The sequence below is a fragment of the Mytilus galloprovincialis genome, chromosome 2 (assembly GCF_965363235.1).
Source record: "Mytilus galloprovincialis chromosome 2, xbMytGall1.hap1.1, whole genome shotgun sequence".
In the NCBI taxonomy this organism is placed as follows: Eukaryota; Metazoa; Mollusca; class Bivalvia; order Mytilida; family Mytilidae; genus Mytilus; species Mytilus galloprovincialis.
In genome coordinates, this window is record NC_134839.1 from 75,884,460 (window position 1) to 75,903,149 (window position 18,690).

Here is an 18,690-nt window from a genome sequence, read left to right on the forward strand (position 1 = left end):
ATAGGAAAGATCACAAGTTCTACATACTAGCGTATGGTTCCTCTACAAAGGGGGTTAAAGATACAGAGGTAAGGTAAGGATCCAAATGTCTGAAAATAATCTTGAAAATTTGTACCCACTTGTCGACAGAGCTAGGTGAATTCACATGTAGATGTTAAAAATATTTTCTCCTCAATGAAATAATCATGCATGTTTCAAGGTTTTACATTGTACTGGTACTATGGCTCATCAATTATGCATTTAATTACCTCTACTTTGCTCATGCTTTGACAGAATTCTGTAATGTATAAGGTAAACATTATCTCCTATACTGACCAAAGGAAAGATGACAATCCTATCCTGTCTATAAATGACATAGCTCTATATATAATAAGATAAATCAGTATAAGAGATTAAAGATTTCCTTAATCATTATTTGTCCCAATTTCCCACTTATTTTGACACTTTTAAAGCTTGTTAACCCTCCCAGCTGGATACATTACCTGACAGGGGTCCTAGGTCAATTATATTACACAGGTGAATAGAAATGAACAGGTAAAAAGTCAAATTAGAGTAAAGTGATTGGCAGTGTATTACAAAAATCACACTCAATATGTCAAAAGATTTCACCTGTTTTGACAAACACTATACATTATAACTAATAACAATTGCCAAGTTAAAGTGTAAGGTTATCTTGAATTTCTGATTTCAGCTGTCAAATTTTATACAACTTTAACTTTTATAGCAAAATATTTTTCTTTTTAATTTATTGGTTATTTAAGTTCATAATATTGAAACAATTAAGTTTCCTCTATTTTGCAATTTGTATGATCTTTCACTAACTGCAATAAAATCATTTAATCAAAATTGTTTTTAAGAAGATCATTACTATAATTCACAACTTTTGTAATAATAAGACATATATGTAATAGTAGAAACAGTAGTGAACATTGGACAAAATAAATATTTTAATTATCCAGGAATAATGGTCATGTAATGTTTTCAAAGAAAGTCATTATTCTACATTAAAACAACAGAATCACTTTGTATTTCTGTTAATCTATTGGTTAAAGTTTGTCTTTAGCTTTTCCACTGACCTTAGTATCTTCCCTCATTATCAGGCAACTTACATTAAAACCCATGAAAGGAAAAGGATATATTCAATTAGCACACACTCCAAGATACAAATCACCACTATGGGATCTTTTACCCTCTGTATAATTCTTAGTGTTATTATTTTAGTTAGGTACGATAATATATCACCATCATTAGATTAATTAGAACAATATGTCTTGCCATTGTCACTGACACCCTGACCATAAGGCTTGTTTAATATATCATGTGTAAAGAGTACATGTACTTTTCTATAAAACATGATAAACCTTGTCTTCCCCTGACCAGATATTCCCTTCCTATAGAAAGATAATTATAATAAAATAAAGCTAACAAAAGTAATAAACAGATGTGCCATGAGCCCATGATATGCCAGTTGCTTTTAAGTTTCATGATAACTGCTCAAAGCATTGGCAAAAAACTGAAAAATACCCCTTTTTTTATGAATACAATCACATAACTCAGAAACGTAAAATCAATCTCAAATTTAAAAAAATAGTTACTACAAAAATCCTTGGGTATAATTTCTTTATCATTTCATATAGTTTTCAATGCATCTCTTTATCATATGCATGTTTATATAAAACCTCAGAATAAAACAACTAATTTTTATAAAGATAAAATATTTATGATTTGAATATAAAAACTTGCATACAGAAAAATAACCTAATTACCTTTTCAAAGTACTGGTGCTGTTGACTGAACTTTTAACACATGCTATCATTCCAATGTGACTTCAGATTCCAAATCCTAAAAATAAATACATGAATTTCCTGAGTCCATAATTTAGCATGTTCCCTAGGGGCAGATTAACCTCACAAACATAATTAGCTATTAATTCATAACTCTTGGGTTAACAGTGTGATAACAATCCTTTGATATATCTTGTTAAACAACTTTATAACATATTAATTACCATTTTTATCTTACAATTAATTGTTTATTTGAAACTGATAAGACCTGACCTAAGAGATAACTAAATAAGGTTTATTTTGAAAAAACAAAATAATTTATTAAAAATTATATTTGATCCAGCCCATTTGATATAGTTTATGATAATATACTTAAAGGAAATTATTTAACCAATTTATACTATCAAAGCATATAATTCATTACTGAAAACATTTCCAAGACTATAATGAATTCAAAGTATCATTTAAATTTGTTAAAATCATAAATTTACTACGATCAAAAGTATCTTAAAATAGAAAGTTTAATTAAAAAATCACTTCCCAAAAATAGAAATGACCCTCAACTTTTCCACTGTTAAAGCAAATAAAGAATGAGCAATGTTTCCTAATTTACAGCAGACACTCTTCAAAGGGTAAAGAGAGATTTTATTGCACCTAACTTTCAATTTAAAGTTTAAGTACAATGTATCCATAAATATGTAATCTATAAAATACTCAACTACTTTTGCCACACATTGTAAGAATAACACTATAAAAATTCTTAAACTTTTCAATATACACTATACCTCTCTAACTGTTTTCTATTTCCAAAATTGCAACAGAAGTTGACCAGTAAAGTATCCTTTGTTCTGAAATTTCCAGAAAGTTTTAGTTAATAAATAAATTTTATAAGTTCAAATATTTTCAGGTTCATGTTTGTGAAACCTATTTTGGTCATTTTTAAAATCAAACATGCATCAATACTTCAAATTCTCTAAATTGTATTTTAAATCATAAATTCTTTTTACCTTAAAAGTAATCTACATCTAAAATCACCTTATACAATGCACGATGTGTGGTCCTATTAATCCAATACCCACATAAGTTTCTTATCACAACACCACCCCTTTATTTCATATCGATTATTAATCAGGGAAAAGCTTAATGTTAGAGTTTCCTATGTCTTAACATAGATCAATAGCCAACAGTTTCTACAAACCCATCTCGGCTGTCAGTCTTAATTCTACAGGATCAAAAATCTATCTGACAGTGAAATTGACGTCCATTATTGGACAGTAAATTTCCGTTGATGTTAGTTATCAAAAGTTATAATTATCCTGTCTAATTATCTTTTACTGTCGTAGTTTATTGGGAGAAAAACAAACCCTGGTGGAACAAAAACTGTTAGCGAGCAATGTCAATATAAAGATTGGCAATTCATGCAAGATTGTCTTAATATGGCTAATGTAATTTCTTAATAAAAAAACAGATAATAATATTAAATATGTCGTCTCCCCATCAAAACCAATTTTTCAAAAAAATAAGACACTTAAAAATACAAGTACTACATAGTGTTGTTTAATGTGAATTTTACTCTAAAATTGTGTAAATATAAGAATTTTTGTATTATTTTAAAATATGTGTTTTTAACAAGTTCTTTTGTTTCTTTTGTCACATTTAAGACTTGTCCTTTGTCTTAATTGTTTTTTAATTTTGTTCCTCTTGTTTCCCATTGAAAATTAAAAGTTTGAAAAAGGAATTTAAACCATGCCCTATGTATATTTTTGTTTCTGTCCATGTATAGGAACTTTTACTGTGATTGCCTTAAGTTGTATCATGATTCTTGTATACAAAGAATTGGTCTTGAAGGCAGATCTTTGATAATCTCTATTTAATTTTATGCAACTTGCTTTGACACATTGTATTAAGACAACTCACTATTGCTGATTACAGTTCACATTAGACTTGACACATTGTAGATACCTGTGTACTGTTGATGACAATTGACATTAGACTTGACACATTATAGACACCTGTGTATTGTTGATGACAGTTGACATTAGACTTGACACATTGTATAGACACCTGTATATTCTTGATGACGGTCAATCATAGACTTGACACATTATAGACACCTGTCTATTGTTGATGACGGTTAACACAAGACTTGACACATTTCATAGACACCTGACTATTATTGATAACGGTTGACATAAGACTTGACACAATTCATAGACACCTGTCTATTGTTGATGACGGTTGACATAAGACTTGACACAATTCATAGACACCTGTCTATTGTTGATGACGGTTGACATAAGACTTGACACAATTCATAGACACCTGTCTATTGTTGATGACGGTTAACATAAGACTTGACACAATTCATAGACACCTGTCTATTGTTGATGACGGTTGACATAAGACTTGACACATTTCATAGACACCCAATTATGTTGATGACTATGTTCACCTCTAGATGTCTTTTTGTTTTTTTAAGCTGGGTTTCTGTCTAATTGATTTATACCCCTACATCTCCTGAAATTCTTTTTTTTTTTGCCCGAAAATGTTTAGTTTTTGTCCTATGATGAAGCTTAAGTGAATAATTTCAAACCAAAAAAGGTCTTTACATTTGTTTTACTACATTGTATTGATAGGAAAATAAAGTACATTTCCATTAAAAAAAAATATCCTCACAAAATTATCCAGAAATAGCTTTAACATATTTCTTTGTATCCCAAGGGTGAAAATAGAAATTTGAGGGAAGGTAATAAACCATGTAATATATTAGTTTGAGAAGCTTTAAGAGAAAATTGAATGTAATCATATAAGGTAACAGTTGTTAACAAAATTGCTGATGTTATTTTGTTAAGTTGTTGGGAAATATTGATTGTAGGCCTACTGTAATGAAGGCAAATTACAATATTAATTGTGTGTCCCTGCAGATGACAATACATTCCCATTTACTGTAAGTCGTCTCATAGAATCGCTGTTAGGTGAACTCAGAAAACACTATATCTTTACCATTACAAGATGTAGGAAATAACGTGGGATAAAACTGGCAATCACCTGCTACTTACTCTAAGTTTAGAATTAGGAATCAATATTCTTAATAAATTTTATAGTGCTAACCTAAGAGTACCAATTAAGCTTTTCACTTTCACACTGTTATATTTATCTGTCTTGCCACTGATGGAAGTCTAGGATGGAAATAGTTAGATACCTTTTTAATTCCATTGTCTTCTTGAAATAAAACAAATTGCTAATTTTCAACTTCATCAAATGGGTATAACTCTGTTAGGGTAAAAATATACATCAGTAAAATACAGTGTTAAAAGACTTGTTACAACATTTACAAATTTCTTATCATTTGGTGTGGGCTTAAACCAATCTAGGGATGTAAAATGGAAAAGAAATATGCCCCTGTTTCTTCTTAGCAGAGGCTTATAAAATCATAATACCACTTTAGTAAAAACAGAGTGGGAAGACTTTTCATCTCACTTATTCATGAAACCAAATCTATTATATATATATCTTTATTCTGTCAAACCTTTGCAATTACAATGGTATACAGACACTACATGACATCAATAATACAGACATAAATACATGAATACACAGAGCAAAATATGTACACTATTTACAATTATACTGATAGTATTTAGCCAGGAGGGCACACATGGGAATTTATAAATCTAATGAAAGTACACAGCTTTCTCAATTTAGATTTTATATTTAAATTCATAATTTTCTTAAACATAATTATATTTGGACGATTTACATATTTTTTATCAATACATTCGTTTCTTTTTTCTGACATCTCTGTGCACATCATAATATAATGATACTCATCTCCAAGATCTTTAGAGTTACAGAATTTACAAATTCGTCTATCTCTCTGAATATTCGTCCATCTCCCTTTCTCGATGGGTAATTTATGGTTGATGGTTCTAAATTTGCATAACATATAAATATCAAGAAATTCTAAAATATCAAAATAGTTCTCAAACCCAAAAGTATCCTTAAAAATTCGATAATTTAATGTCTTCGAACATGCTTGCACATTTGATAACCATGTTTGTTGAAACTGATCTTGGAGTGATGTTCTGATTGTATTCTTTAGCCAAATGTCACTAATACATGTTTGAGACAACCACACAAAAGATAATCCCGTTTCATTAAAAATAGATTCAACATGGTTTAACCATCTAAATTTTACATCATTTTCATTTGACAGCTTATACAGTAGTTTATAAATGGTCGCTGATAATTTAGTCGGTTTACCACATACTAATTTCAACCAAAATGATACCATACGGACTTTAATATCTAAATTGATGGGATATCGTCCAAGTTCACCATATATTACGCAATTTGGGGTAGAAGACTTTAGGTGCAGAAGAAGCTTACAGAATTTTAATTGAACTTTCTCCAAAATGTCGTTATTCCCAAACCCCCAAATTTCACAACCGTACAATAAGACCGGTTTCACTAACTTGTCAAATAAATCTAATTGACAACTAATAGATAACCCATGTTTTCTCCCCTTTTTGATTACCTCATACATTGCCTTTGTAGCTTTTTCTGCTAAGTGTTTTCTACAGTGTTTAAATGTCCCATTTCGTGAAAAATAGATCCCAAGATAGTTGAATTCTTGAACGATATCTATAACAGAGTTATCATATGTAAAACTGAGATTTTTGGGTTGTCTTCCATTACTAAAAATTACAATTTTTGTTTTTTCTACATTAACTTTCATTTTCCAGACATCACAATATGAGTGGAATTTATCTAGCAATAGTTGAAGATTTTTGGCCGATTCCGCCATTAGCACAGTATCATCTGCATAGAGGATTGCGAACAATTTAACATAAATATCTAATTTTTCCTCGAGTGCATCTTCAATAGTGTTCAAACCAATCAAGTTCTCAATGATAAAAAAGTTTTCCAAATCATTTAAGAAAAGTGAGAACAGAAAAGGAGATAAGTTTTCCCCTTGTCGTAGGCCAATATTGCATGAAAAATAATCTGATATATTGCCATTATAAGATAAACATGACTTAATATTATCATACATCTTATGAATTATCAGGGCTTTCCATTGAAATTGAAGTAGAAGGCTCAATTAAAATTATAGGCGGCTGTAACATGCGTTCGGCGAAGCCGGACGCCCACCAAGCTGTAAGCTTTGTGCCTTACGGCAGGGGGTCTGGGGGCTCTGGCATAAATAGAGCAAAATCCTGCATTCTCGCAATCTCCTGGCACCTAATTTCATCTTTCAAATGACCATTATTTATGTATGAAATTAAAGAAAGAAAAAAAAACTTAAAGAAATTTCATTTTTTTTTATGTTAGTTTTTTATTTTCATTAACTTATGCTTAAAATTCATTTACTTTTAAAGGAGTTTTATTTAAATAATCATCCGGTTTGTTAGAAATCTTGATCGATTTATTTTGCATAACTACGTGCATTTGTAAACAAATGACCCCCCCCCCCCCCTTTTCTCTGTTAAGACAGTTACGCGTATTTAAATCATAATTATTTCTCAAGCATTGACAGAAAATTGATATATCCTCTGATTTTCTCTTTTTTTTTTTTGTAAACTGTTCAATAAGTAGGATACATAAATCATTAGGAAATGTTATTCATTTGAGGTCGAGTCGACAATATTCTACTTTCGTTTTTGACCTTGATTCTCTGAACACCACATGGGCTTTGAAAAATGAACTTCAAAAGATACTGTTTTCCAGATTGTGAACAATATGATCTACTACACTTTCTTTAATTTGACTAATAATATTCCATAACATAAGATTGTCATTCTATCTGATTGTCTTCACGTTTCAAAATCCAAAAAAAATGACTATCGGAACGTCTCTATTGTTTTCGTTCAATGACCACCGGAACGTCTCTCTTGTTATCTTTGAAAAGAAACGATGCATTCTGACTTTAAATAAACAACCAATCAGTGACCTGAATTCATGTGAACTATATTTAGCCCAATGTAAACACTGACTTTTCATCCTTGTTTATCGTGACCGCGACTTTGCGACAATACGTCTCTCGGCTGCCTGTAAACATTTGAAAAAGATATTTTTTTCTTTTTGAATTTATATTTTTGTCAGTGAAGTAGCCGGCACTTGAAGCCACCGTAAGCGGCGGATTTCCGCCGGCTACCGGCTTCAATGGAAAGCCCTGAATTATGTTATACATATGACCATTTATGTTATTCAATAACATCTTATACCATAATGCGTCTCTTCTGACTGTGTCAAACGCTTTTTCAAAATCTACAAATGCACAAAACATTTTTTTCTTTTTTAATTTCAAAATTTCAAAGAAAGAGTGCAGTATAAATATGCAATCGACTGTTGAATAGCCACTTCTAAATCCAAACTGATTTTCATTTATTAATAAAAATTCATCGGAAAAATTTGATAATCTATTACATAAAATCGAAGTGAATAATTTCCCAACACAACTGACAATTGTGATTGGTCTATAGTTTTCCTGATCCTGATCCTAAGGTCAATAATTGACACTACTGTTCTCTGTGTGCTATCTTCCTCCTCTTATGGTACACCGTTGCTCGAGGTAATATCTCGCGGTACTTTGGTATACTTGTTTAGGCGCAGGATCGGGAATCAGGGATTGCAAGTTCTTGGAATCTCCCTGATTTTGTAATATATTCCCCTACAATTTGCGATGTTGCTTCGTAGGTTTCTCTTTTTGGTGGTGCTAGTATTGACTGTATATTTGTTGGATCGATGTTAAGTAGTTCCATTTGTCTTCGCATGTCCTCTCTTTCTTGTTGGTATCTTGGGCAGTATAGCAGGTAGTGTTCTGATGTTTCTTCTTCTCCGCATTCACAATATGGCGTGAGGGATTGACCGATTTGGTTTCTGTATTTGTTAAGTCTGCTGTAGCCCGTTCTTATTTCTGACAATATTCTTCCTATTTGGTTGTTAGGCTTGTCTAGTTGTGCGTCCTTACCAACGATAGGAATTAGGTTGAAAAGCTGTCTTCCAGTTTCACTAATTGTCCATCTGCTTTGCCATTTGAGTTTTGTAGACATCTTGACTGCACATCTTACATCTGACATGGTTATGACATTATACTGATCATTTAGTGATGAGGCCTCTTTTGCAGCGTCTTTTGCCAACTGGTCCGCTATCTCGTTCCCGGCTATATTAGCATGGCCTGGGATCCAAGATAGGGTTGTTAGTATGCCGTGTCTTAAGAGCGTTCCCATGCATTCTTTGATATCAGTAATTGTGTCGATGTAGTTAGAAGATTTCCAGTTCAGAGTCAAGATGCCTACAGCAGTCTGGCTATCTGACAGTATTTTAAGCTCAGAAAACTGGTCCTTTATAGTCGTTATACAGTGCTCCAGGACCATTAGTATGGCTACTAGTTCAGCAAGAAGTATCGATCCTCTATTAGCTACTGGCCTCTTTAGACTTATGCCTTGGCTATTTCCAGAATATACTACTGCTCCTGCCCCACATGGTCCCGGGTTACCTTGACATGAACCATCAGTGAATGCCACTACTGTTGAGTCTGTGCTGTCTCCTAATAGGTCCTTTACAACCTGTTTACTTTCAACAGTTTGTTCGGCTGTTCTGTTCTTTGAGCTACCTAGACGACTCCAATAACTTGGTGATCTCCTTAGCATGACATCTACACCAGCTTTGTATGTGAATTCTGGTTCTATAAGTTTGATGTCAACTTTCGTGGCTTTGAACATGTCTATGGATTGGTTTATAGCTTTACCAAATGGAGAATCCTGTTGTTCATAGGTTGCGTTGTTTGTTAAATACTGTTCTAGTTGTTGTTTAATTGGTTCTGCTATGTTCTTTGATTGTATTTTTGCCAGTTCACGTACTGATATTTCCTCTATTCTGAGGTCTATGGGTTGTATATTGGCTTCAACTTCCATTGCCTCTCTACCTGATGTTCCTGGTAGTCCTAGGCATATTGACAAGCCTTTTCTTTGTACAGCTTCTAATTTCTTCATATTCTCTGCAGATGTTATTTGCCAGACTGGGCATGCATACTCCATGATAGATCTAACCATGCTGTTGTATATTTGGAGTAGTTTTGATCTTGATATTCCTCCCATGCCCTTAATATCTCTAATTACATATATTGCATTATTTGCCCTCTTCTGCATCAGATTGATGTGGGTGTCAAATTTAAGCTTCTCGTCTAGAGTTACTCCAAGTAGCTTCGGTGTTGGACTATATCTATAGGAGAAGGAGTTGACTTTTAATGTTTTCTGCTCTGCATCTGTGTTGCCTTTTGAGAATAGGCATACTTCACACTTTTCCAGGTTTACATTAATTCTCCATTTTTCTGTCCATTTTAAAATAGTTTTGACATCCTCTGAAGTTCTTTCTTTCATTTCCTTTATGTCTTTCCCCTTATGCCATAGAGTGCCATCATCTGCAAACTTGCAATTTTCTCCTTTTGTGTTATCCATTATATCAGCTATGAATATGTTAAACAAGGTGGGTGATAGTACTGACCCTTGTGGCAAGCCGATTTTGGTATCAAATTGTTCTCCAAAGAAGTTATTCAGCATACATCTGGCTGTTCGATTTGTGAGAAAGCTGTTTATCCATAACCAGGTTTTTCCCTTTATCCCAAGTTTATGCAGCTTGATCATTAACCCCTCACGCCATATTGAGTCATATGCCTTTTCAAGGTCCACTAGCCATGCAAGAGTTGATTCATCATCATTAAAACCATCAGCTATTGTTTGGACTAACCGAAGTAGAGCATTGGTGGTTGAGTGATTCTTTCTGAACCCTTCTTGAGTTAAATCAATCAATCTGTGACCCTCAATATATGCCACAATGCGTTCTAGGATGACTCTCTCCATTAGTTTGCATATAATGCAAGTTAGGCTGATTGGTCTGTAAGAAGAGGATGAGTAATAGCTGGTTTTTCCTGGTTTTCTTAGAAATTTTACATCTGCCATTTTCCATTCTGTTGGTAATTCCCCTTTTTGCCATATGATGTTCATCATTGTTACTAAGGCTTCTGTAAATTTGTCACCTGCATGCTTATAGAATTCAGCAAACTGCTGATCTGGTCCTGGGGCAGTCCCCGTGCGAAGGCGGTATATAGCTGCTTCTACCTCGTCTTTGTCTATTTCTCTATCAAAGCCTTCTCTATGTTGATCTGTTTCATTTGCTGCCTGATACATGTTATTTAGTTCTTTGTATTCTTTGTTGATACTATCATAAAATTCTTTATCAAATGACTCATCCTTTAGGTGGCTACCTCCAAAGAAAATTTTTTGTAGAAGTTCAACTTTACTTTTGTTGTCAAATATTGGATCTTTATTTTCAACAATTAATGGGAGTACTGAGTTATCTTCTGTTTTCCTGGACATCTTTTTGTACGTGTTCCAGAAGTCTTTTGAGTTTTTAGCCTGATTTAGTTGGTTTACGAGGTTATTACTCCATTCTTCTTGTGCATCTTCCTTTGCCTTGTCAAAGTTGTCTTCTGCAATGATGAGTCTTTGTTTGTTTTGTGGAATGTTCCTCATTCTGTATTGTTTCTGGCAGTGATTTAGGTGTTTTTTGGCAGATGTTACTGAGCTACTCCACCAGCATGGCTTTTGGTGTTTTCTTGGTTTAATTTCTTTATATGGGATCATTTCTTTTTGTGTTGCATTTATGATGTCAGCAAATGACTGGTAAATATGGTCAACTGAGTTGTTATTTGCTGGCCTGTTTTCCAACCATTCACCAAACCTTTCTTCTGTGACACGTTTCCACTCTTCCCAATCTACCTTGTTAAGTTGCCATATTTTCTTTGGTGTTCCCCAATTATCTTCAGAGCAAACACGTAGATTAGTAAGGATACTGATATGGTCAGATCTGATGGTCTCGTGTGAAAGAGTGTCGCAACTTATCATATTATGTTGGAAATTGGAGTTCATCAGCATAAGATCTATAACAGAGTCTGAATTCCTTCGTGTTGGCTGGCCATCGTTTATGCAGATCATGTCTTGTTTGGTTAGCATGTTCTCTATTAGTTCACCAGCTTTGTTAGTTTTGATGTTTCTCCATTCTTGACTTTTGGCGTTTAAGTCTCCTGCAATAATCAAGGGAATATTGCTTTTTACGTCTTCGAGTTTAGAACACAGTTTTTCTATTTGGTCAGATCTTTCTGGTGGTATGTATGGGCACAGCAGTGCAAACTTTATGCCTTTGTCAGTTGTAATATTTACTGCTACTGATTCATATTCCAAGCTGTTATAGATGTCTGTTTCAATAGCAACAAATTTTCCATTGTTTTCCCTCACACATATTGCTACTCCTCCACCTTTTCTGCCTATCCTGGGTTTATCAAAGACTTTCCAGTTTAAAAATTTCAGTTTACTATTTACATCTTGAAAAGTTTCATTTATACATACAACATCAACATCAAAAGTATTTACAGTATTTACAATGTCCTTGTATGCCGTATTAATAGCTTGGGCATTAATAAGAAGGATTTTCATCCTGACGGGTTTCAGCACTTAGTATCCGTTGTATTTCTAGTCTCTTTAGCACTTGCTTATACTTTGGGCACCTTGCTGACGTTGACGGATGGTCTTCACCACAGTTCACACACTTGGGAGCTGACGTGCACTGTTTGAGGATGCACTCCTCCTTAGCACAGTTGCTGCAAGCGTGCTTGTAGGAGCAGATTCTTGCTATGTGGCCTAGTTTATTGCAGTTGAAGCACCTCGTCACTTTAGATTTTCTGTCTGGCTCAAATTTTTCTCTTTTGTCAGTCTCTGGGACATATATACCCTCTGATTTCAATGCTTTTTCTGCTGAGTCGCAATCTTTAAATGTTACTTTGACTACTGGAAGGTGTTTGCCTGTGTCTCTGTATTTTAGTCTGTGTACCCTGCTCACGTTGTAATCTTTACTTAGTTCTTTTTGTATGTAACTTTCCTCTATCTTTGTTGGTATATTGTGTAGGTATGTTACTGTACTCGTTTGTTGACTCCGACGTGGTGTATGAATTATGGAGTTACCACCTAGATTTGTTGTTGCCCAGGAGTCCACTATTTTCTTGCTATCTTTCTTATCTTTGAGATGTAGTGCTATTCCACCATGTGGTAGACTATAAGCTGATTCGACTTTATTGGTTAATACTGGAATTTTGTTTAACTCCTTTCTGATGTTCCTACTGTCTCTAAGCGCTGTCTTATCTTCCACTATAATGTTGTCAATTATAAGTATAGATTGTGAGTCTGTTTGCTTACTCTCTGTAGGTTTTATGTATATTTTATTCTTTGTATCTGGTATGTTTTCATTTAGTAGTATTGTTTTAGTTATTTCTACTAATTTGTCAATCTTGTCATTTATGCTGTGTTCTATGCTGTTCTCATCTTTGTTCTTTACTTCCTTGAATTTGGCGCTAATTATTTCTTGTGCCTGTATGTATATAGGTGCCTTGGATATAACGCAGAATGCGCATACGAATTTGATTTTATCTTCGACAATCCTTTGTGCTTCTTTATTGGTATAGCTTGCACATGCACTATGCCACCATTTGTTACATATATCACAGGACAGCCAGATTACCTTCTTGATTTTTGATAATCCTTTTGGGGGGTCTTCCTGATTACAACCGTAACAGTTGTCCGTTTTTTCTACTGTCTGTTTTATTTCACTTTTGCTACTTTCTGAGCTATTAGTGCTTACTTTCCCTTCAAATGGATCTTCTTCTGTCTCATTAACAAGGACCAACAATTTGTTTGACAGCGACCTTGTGCTTTTTCTTTTAGGAGGCATCAGGAGATCACTTGATTATCTATACTTATATATGTATTTCCAATTTACAGGAATAAATTTAGTTTGTATGAGACTGTTTTTAGGTAAGTATTAATAAGAAAGTAAACACTCACCGCCCTGTATCCAGATTCTGTATCTTGTAAACACTTGCCTTGTCTTCTGTATTTCCAGTTTCAGCCTGCTAGATAATGGACTTAAGCTCTTCTTCTTCAACTAAAATTTGAAGGATTGTGTTATCAGGGATGGTAATAAAGCACTCTTTATACGAGTCTAACAAAAGTTTTTTAGTTATTGCCAAGCTTAATAGTTTCCCTGGATGGACACCGTCTTTATTATTCAATGAGATTTTAATAGATTTTCTTGATCGATGTGATCTTTCTTTTCTACTCCTAAAATAGAACTGGCTTGTTCTCACCGAGTTTGTACCCAACTTTTTATTTATACACCAGATTTTCTTGTTTAGAAATGTTATTTGTTTAGTCAGATTACTGTCCTCACTTTTAAAGATGGACGGATTATAATGCCCTTTATTTTTATTCCACTGTTGTATTGATGAAATAGGACAGTCCACTATTTTCAATTTTGCCTGTGTGTGAAACTTCTCTACTATTTTTATTGCTCTATTATATTCAGATATAATTTCCTCCACTGCTTTATTACTACTACTTCGCAGTCTTATATATTTGCCAGCCTTTTGCGTAATGTCACATGTACCGGCCCCTTTGATGTAAATTTGATTTTGCAAGTGAATTGAAAAAAAAAAAAAATTTCACAGTCCCGCCAAATGTCAAACAAAGGTAGATGCCGGTAATTTTGCAAAGTTATTTTATCCGTAATTTTGACTGGAACTCCATTCAAAAAGAGAAACCTTACTGAGCACAATGAATATTAGTCCCTTTCTAAATGTAATCTTCCCATTGTAATATGTAATTCACAGATTATATCGAAAACTTGATGAAATTCTCGGAGAAAATTTTTTCCTTCCCGATCCTCACGCATGCGGATCAAATTTGTTTCCCTTATTCTTATAAAATGGTTTGATCGTGCCAATTACCCACGATTCTGGTATAATACCAGTTCTAAAAACTAATTTAACAATTCAACATATACATCAATTAATCAAAGCGCTGTAAGCGCTGAAGGCAGTTAACCAAAAACCAAGGCAACCGTAATTATGAAAACTGTGACAATGTTGCCTCAACATTAAACATTCATATATATTATTCATTCATGTTTATCTAATGATTTATTTATTAAGGCAAATAATTTAGAAGTTATCCAGTCCCACCCTTTTTGGGAAAAAAATTGGTTGCTTATATAGGGAATAACTGAAGCGTGACTGGAGCGGGCCCCCTCTTAGGTCAGTCAGCGGCCCCACTTATGAAAAATTCTGGATCCGCCACTGGGGGTAGGGTGACCCTAGGGACTTCCCCTATATTTCATTTTATTTGTTATATTGTCCCAAACATGAATATATATGGTTTAGGGGTGGGGATCTCATTGGTTTCCAAGTTCTCAAACAGGAGGGGTAGGGTGACCCCAGGGACTCCACATATATTTCATTTAATTAGTTATAATTTGCCTCATACATGAATATATATTGTTTTGGTGTGGGGATCTCAACCATTTCCAAGTTCTCAAACAGGAGGGTTGGGGTGACCACAGGGACTTCCCCTTTATTTGATTTGATTTGTTATATTGTCACATACATGAGTATATATGGTTTAGGGGTAAGGATCTTGACCATTTCCAAGTTCTCAAAAAGGAGGGTGTACAGTGACCTCAGGGACTCTTCCTATCTTTCATTTGAATTGTTATATTGTCCCGTACATGAATATATGGTTAAGGGGTGGCGATCTCAACGGGTTTCAAATTCTCAAACAGGAGGGGGTGGGGTGACCCAAGAGACTCCCCCTATATTTCATCTGATTTGTTATATTGTCCCATACATGAATATATATGGTTTAGGGGTGGGGATCTGGACCATTTTTAAATTCTAAAACAGGAAGGGTGGGGTGACCCCCAGCGACTCTTCCTATATTTCATTTGATTTTTCATATTGTCACAAATATGAATATATATGGTTGCACCCCCCTTAAATTTGCAAAGCATGGGTTGTTCTCAGCTTAATAAAGAATATTCCGATAATTTTACCTCAAATTTTTTTAGCCTCGCTCTGCTCGGCGAAAATTTATGTTTGCGCCCCTCCTGACCTAAAATCCTGGATCTACCCCTCGTATGGTTTAGGGGGGGGAGCTCGACCGTTTCCAAGTTATCAAACAGGAGGGGTAGAGTGACCCAAAGAATGCCACCTATATATCATATGATTTACTTACAATTAGGTATATATAATATAGTGCATTATTTGTGAAAATAAAGAAACTTTTAGCTACTTTAATTGACCCTTCAAAATTGAGAAAAACAAATAACCCTTCGAAATTGCAGTAATATGTTTACACTTTAAAAGCATCTTACATGCATTATCATCATTTATCACTGATAAAGAAAATTTAGACTGTGACCATGAACATGTATATTGTTAGATATACTGTTCCCTGCTGTCACTTTGTATTGGATTTTTAAATTAAAATTTGTCAAAAAGTAATTTTGAGTTTCTGTATAAAATATTTTTCTGCTTTTTCTTTCTTTTACATACATCTTTTGGTTTACAATTCTATTGTTTATATTCATTTACCATGCATAGATTTATTTTTTCACCTGCTTTTATTTATTTAGTAATTGATCGCCAAACCCGGAATTATACTTATCCGTCTCCGGAATCGGATCCGATATTGTAAAATTTTGTCTTCACGGCCGCCATTGACGATGTTGTTTTTGTCAATCAGATACGATTTTACTCGAATTATACAATATTTGTCGGCGATTTTCTGTATAAAGCTACCGGTTGAACAAAATGAACATCGCTGTCATAAATAATAATGATAAAAATAAGTTTTTAGCTCGTTTAATTGGAGACTTTGGTGAACATGGTGAAAAGGTTTGCAAAGTAATTTCTTATTTTCTTTCCAAGTGGAAGGTGACTACGTCGGGCGTAGCTAGAAACCAACTATCCTAGTCGAAATTCCGCTTGCAAAAGTGGAAGGTCGCGGACCTTGGACCACCGATAATTTGCACACCTGTCTCCAAATTGAAAAGCTACGAAAATTTCTTTTTCTAATTTGAAATTGCCGCCAACAGCATAAACAGTTGAACTTATTATATAATAGACTACTGACGTAGTTGTACTACGTATTGATGACAAACAATATCCCTACGACTTTTGCTATTTGGGAAATCTTAACTACTTGTCTTAAGAGATTTTCGGCGATTAAATATTTCATACAATTGTTCTTTGACATCTTAGCTAAAAGCACAAGTCATAATGAACTACACAAGGATTCTTAATAAGCACTACTTCCTATGTGTAACTTCAAAACTTTTGGATAAATCGACGATCATTTAAGGTTTTTCTGGTAATTTTTTTTGTAATCCAGAATAAAAAGTATAAAAAAAATGTTCAATTAGTTATATATAACATAGTAGCGAACTAGATAATAACAATGGCAAGTATTTCAGCATTTATTGGGTAGAACACAAATCTAGGGTGCTCGCATAATGCAGCTTAACTGCATAAAAAATCACTAGAAGATTTAATATATTCATTTATAATCATATCGTCGCCACAGGCTTTGTTACTTTTTAGTTTCTTAATACAATTCATAATCTCGTCCTTTGTAATTGGACCATTAATTGTACCATTTAAATCATCTAAAGCATCTTGGTCTACATTTGGTAACTCAATAGGATCGGGGGTGCCTGAATTTAGATCTCTGAAAAAATTTAGTAAATTATCAAAATTAATGTCCGGTTGTTTCGTGTGTTCCCGCTTATTCAAAATATCCCAATACTCTTTTGAATTTTGAGATCTGAGATTTTTTAATTTTTTAGCCATATCACGTCTATGAGTTTTTATGGCTTTGTCCATCACTTTTTTATATTTCCTCTCAGAATCTTTAACTTCGTTGTACAATAAAAGCGAAGGTGAAAATTTGAGCCTGCGCTTAAGCTTTCTAAAGTTTTGCCTCGCAAATTTGCAATCATAATTAAACCATGGCTTGTCTCCCTTCTTTTTAGGGGCTCGCTTTTTTGGTTTATCAGTTCGTGTTCCAAACGTCGTCTTAGCAGACTCTAAAACAACTAATCCAATCTCATTTACAAATGCGTTGACATTGTTATCATCAACTTTTTCTAAATTCACACTTTTCAAATTACGTAACAACCTGTCTAATCTATCAACATTTATATTAGCTCTAAATTCAGGTAACATTTTATGATCCCATTTATTAATCTTTTGTCTTGGCTGAACATTAAGACTGTCCTGTTCATTACAATCTGTGACCAATGAGTTGCTTTCTAAGCGTAAATACAATGGACAATGAACATCTGAATACAAGTGTGAAAATTCTAATACATCAAAATCAATAAGTTTTTCTAAAACGTTAACATTACTCAAACAATAGTCTACAACACTAGCATTTCTGCAAGTAAATTTCCCAGTTTTATCATTTCCCAGTCTACCATTCATAATGAATAAGTTGTTACATTTACATAAGTCAAGCAGATTATTACCGTAACGTGTTTTCCCTTTATCCATACTAATACGATCTCTGGGTATATTATACAATTCTAAGTTACATACATCATTTATAGATACACACTCCAAATCAATACTAATATCTTTTTCATCAATAAATACATAATCTTTCTCATTTGAGGTACGTGCGTTAAAATCACCAATAATAAAAATATGTTCAAATGTTGTAGAAAATTCTAAGTATTCATTTTCAATTTCATTGAATGCATCAGGGGAGGAGTATGATGTATATTCTGGCGGGATATAGACCACTCCGAAAAGTATATCCTCGTTATTTAAAAATTTTGAAATTTTACACCATAGAACAAATTTACTATTTGTTTCAATCACTTCTATAGAGTTATTAAGATTTTCTCTATACCCGATTACAATGCCACCTGATTTAACTCTTGATATTTTACGTCTATTTTTGAATTTTAATGTGTAACCAGATAAATGAATATCATCCATATCGTCAGTTTTTGATTC

General features: G+C 33.6%; 1 protein-coding gene across 3 annotated transcripts in view; it reads right to left on the reverse strand.

The window, feature by feature from the left end:
- The window catches only part of LOC143064410 (uncharacterized), a 58,946-nt gene that overhangs the window by 33,952 nt on the left and 6,304 nt on the right, over window positions 1-18,690 (reverse strand). For 2 of the 3 annotated variants that reach the window (XM_076237223.1, XM_076237219.1), the window contains exons 3-4: window positions 2,570-2,632; window positions 1,767-1,842 (exon numbers count right to left, since the gene is read on the reverse strand). The gene's annotated coding sequence lies outside the window, so the exon portion shown is untranslated. Of the gene's footprint in view, window positions 1-248; window positions 268-1,766; window positions 1,843-2,569; window positions 2,633-18,690 lie in introns of those variants that run through there. The other variant, XM_076237220.1, reaches the window with a different exon arrangement.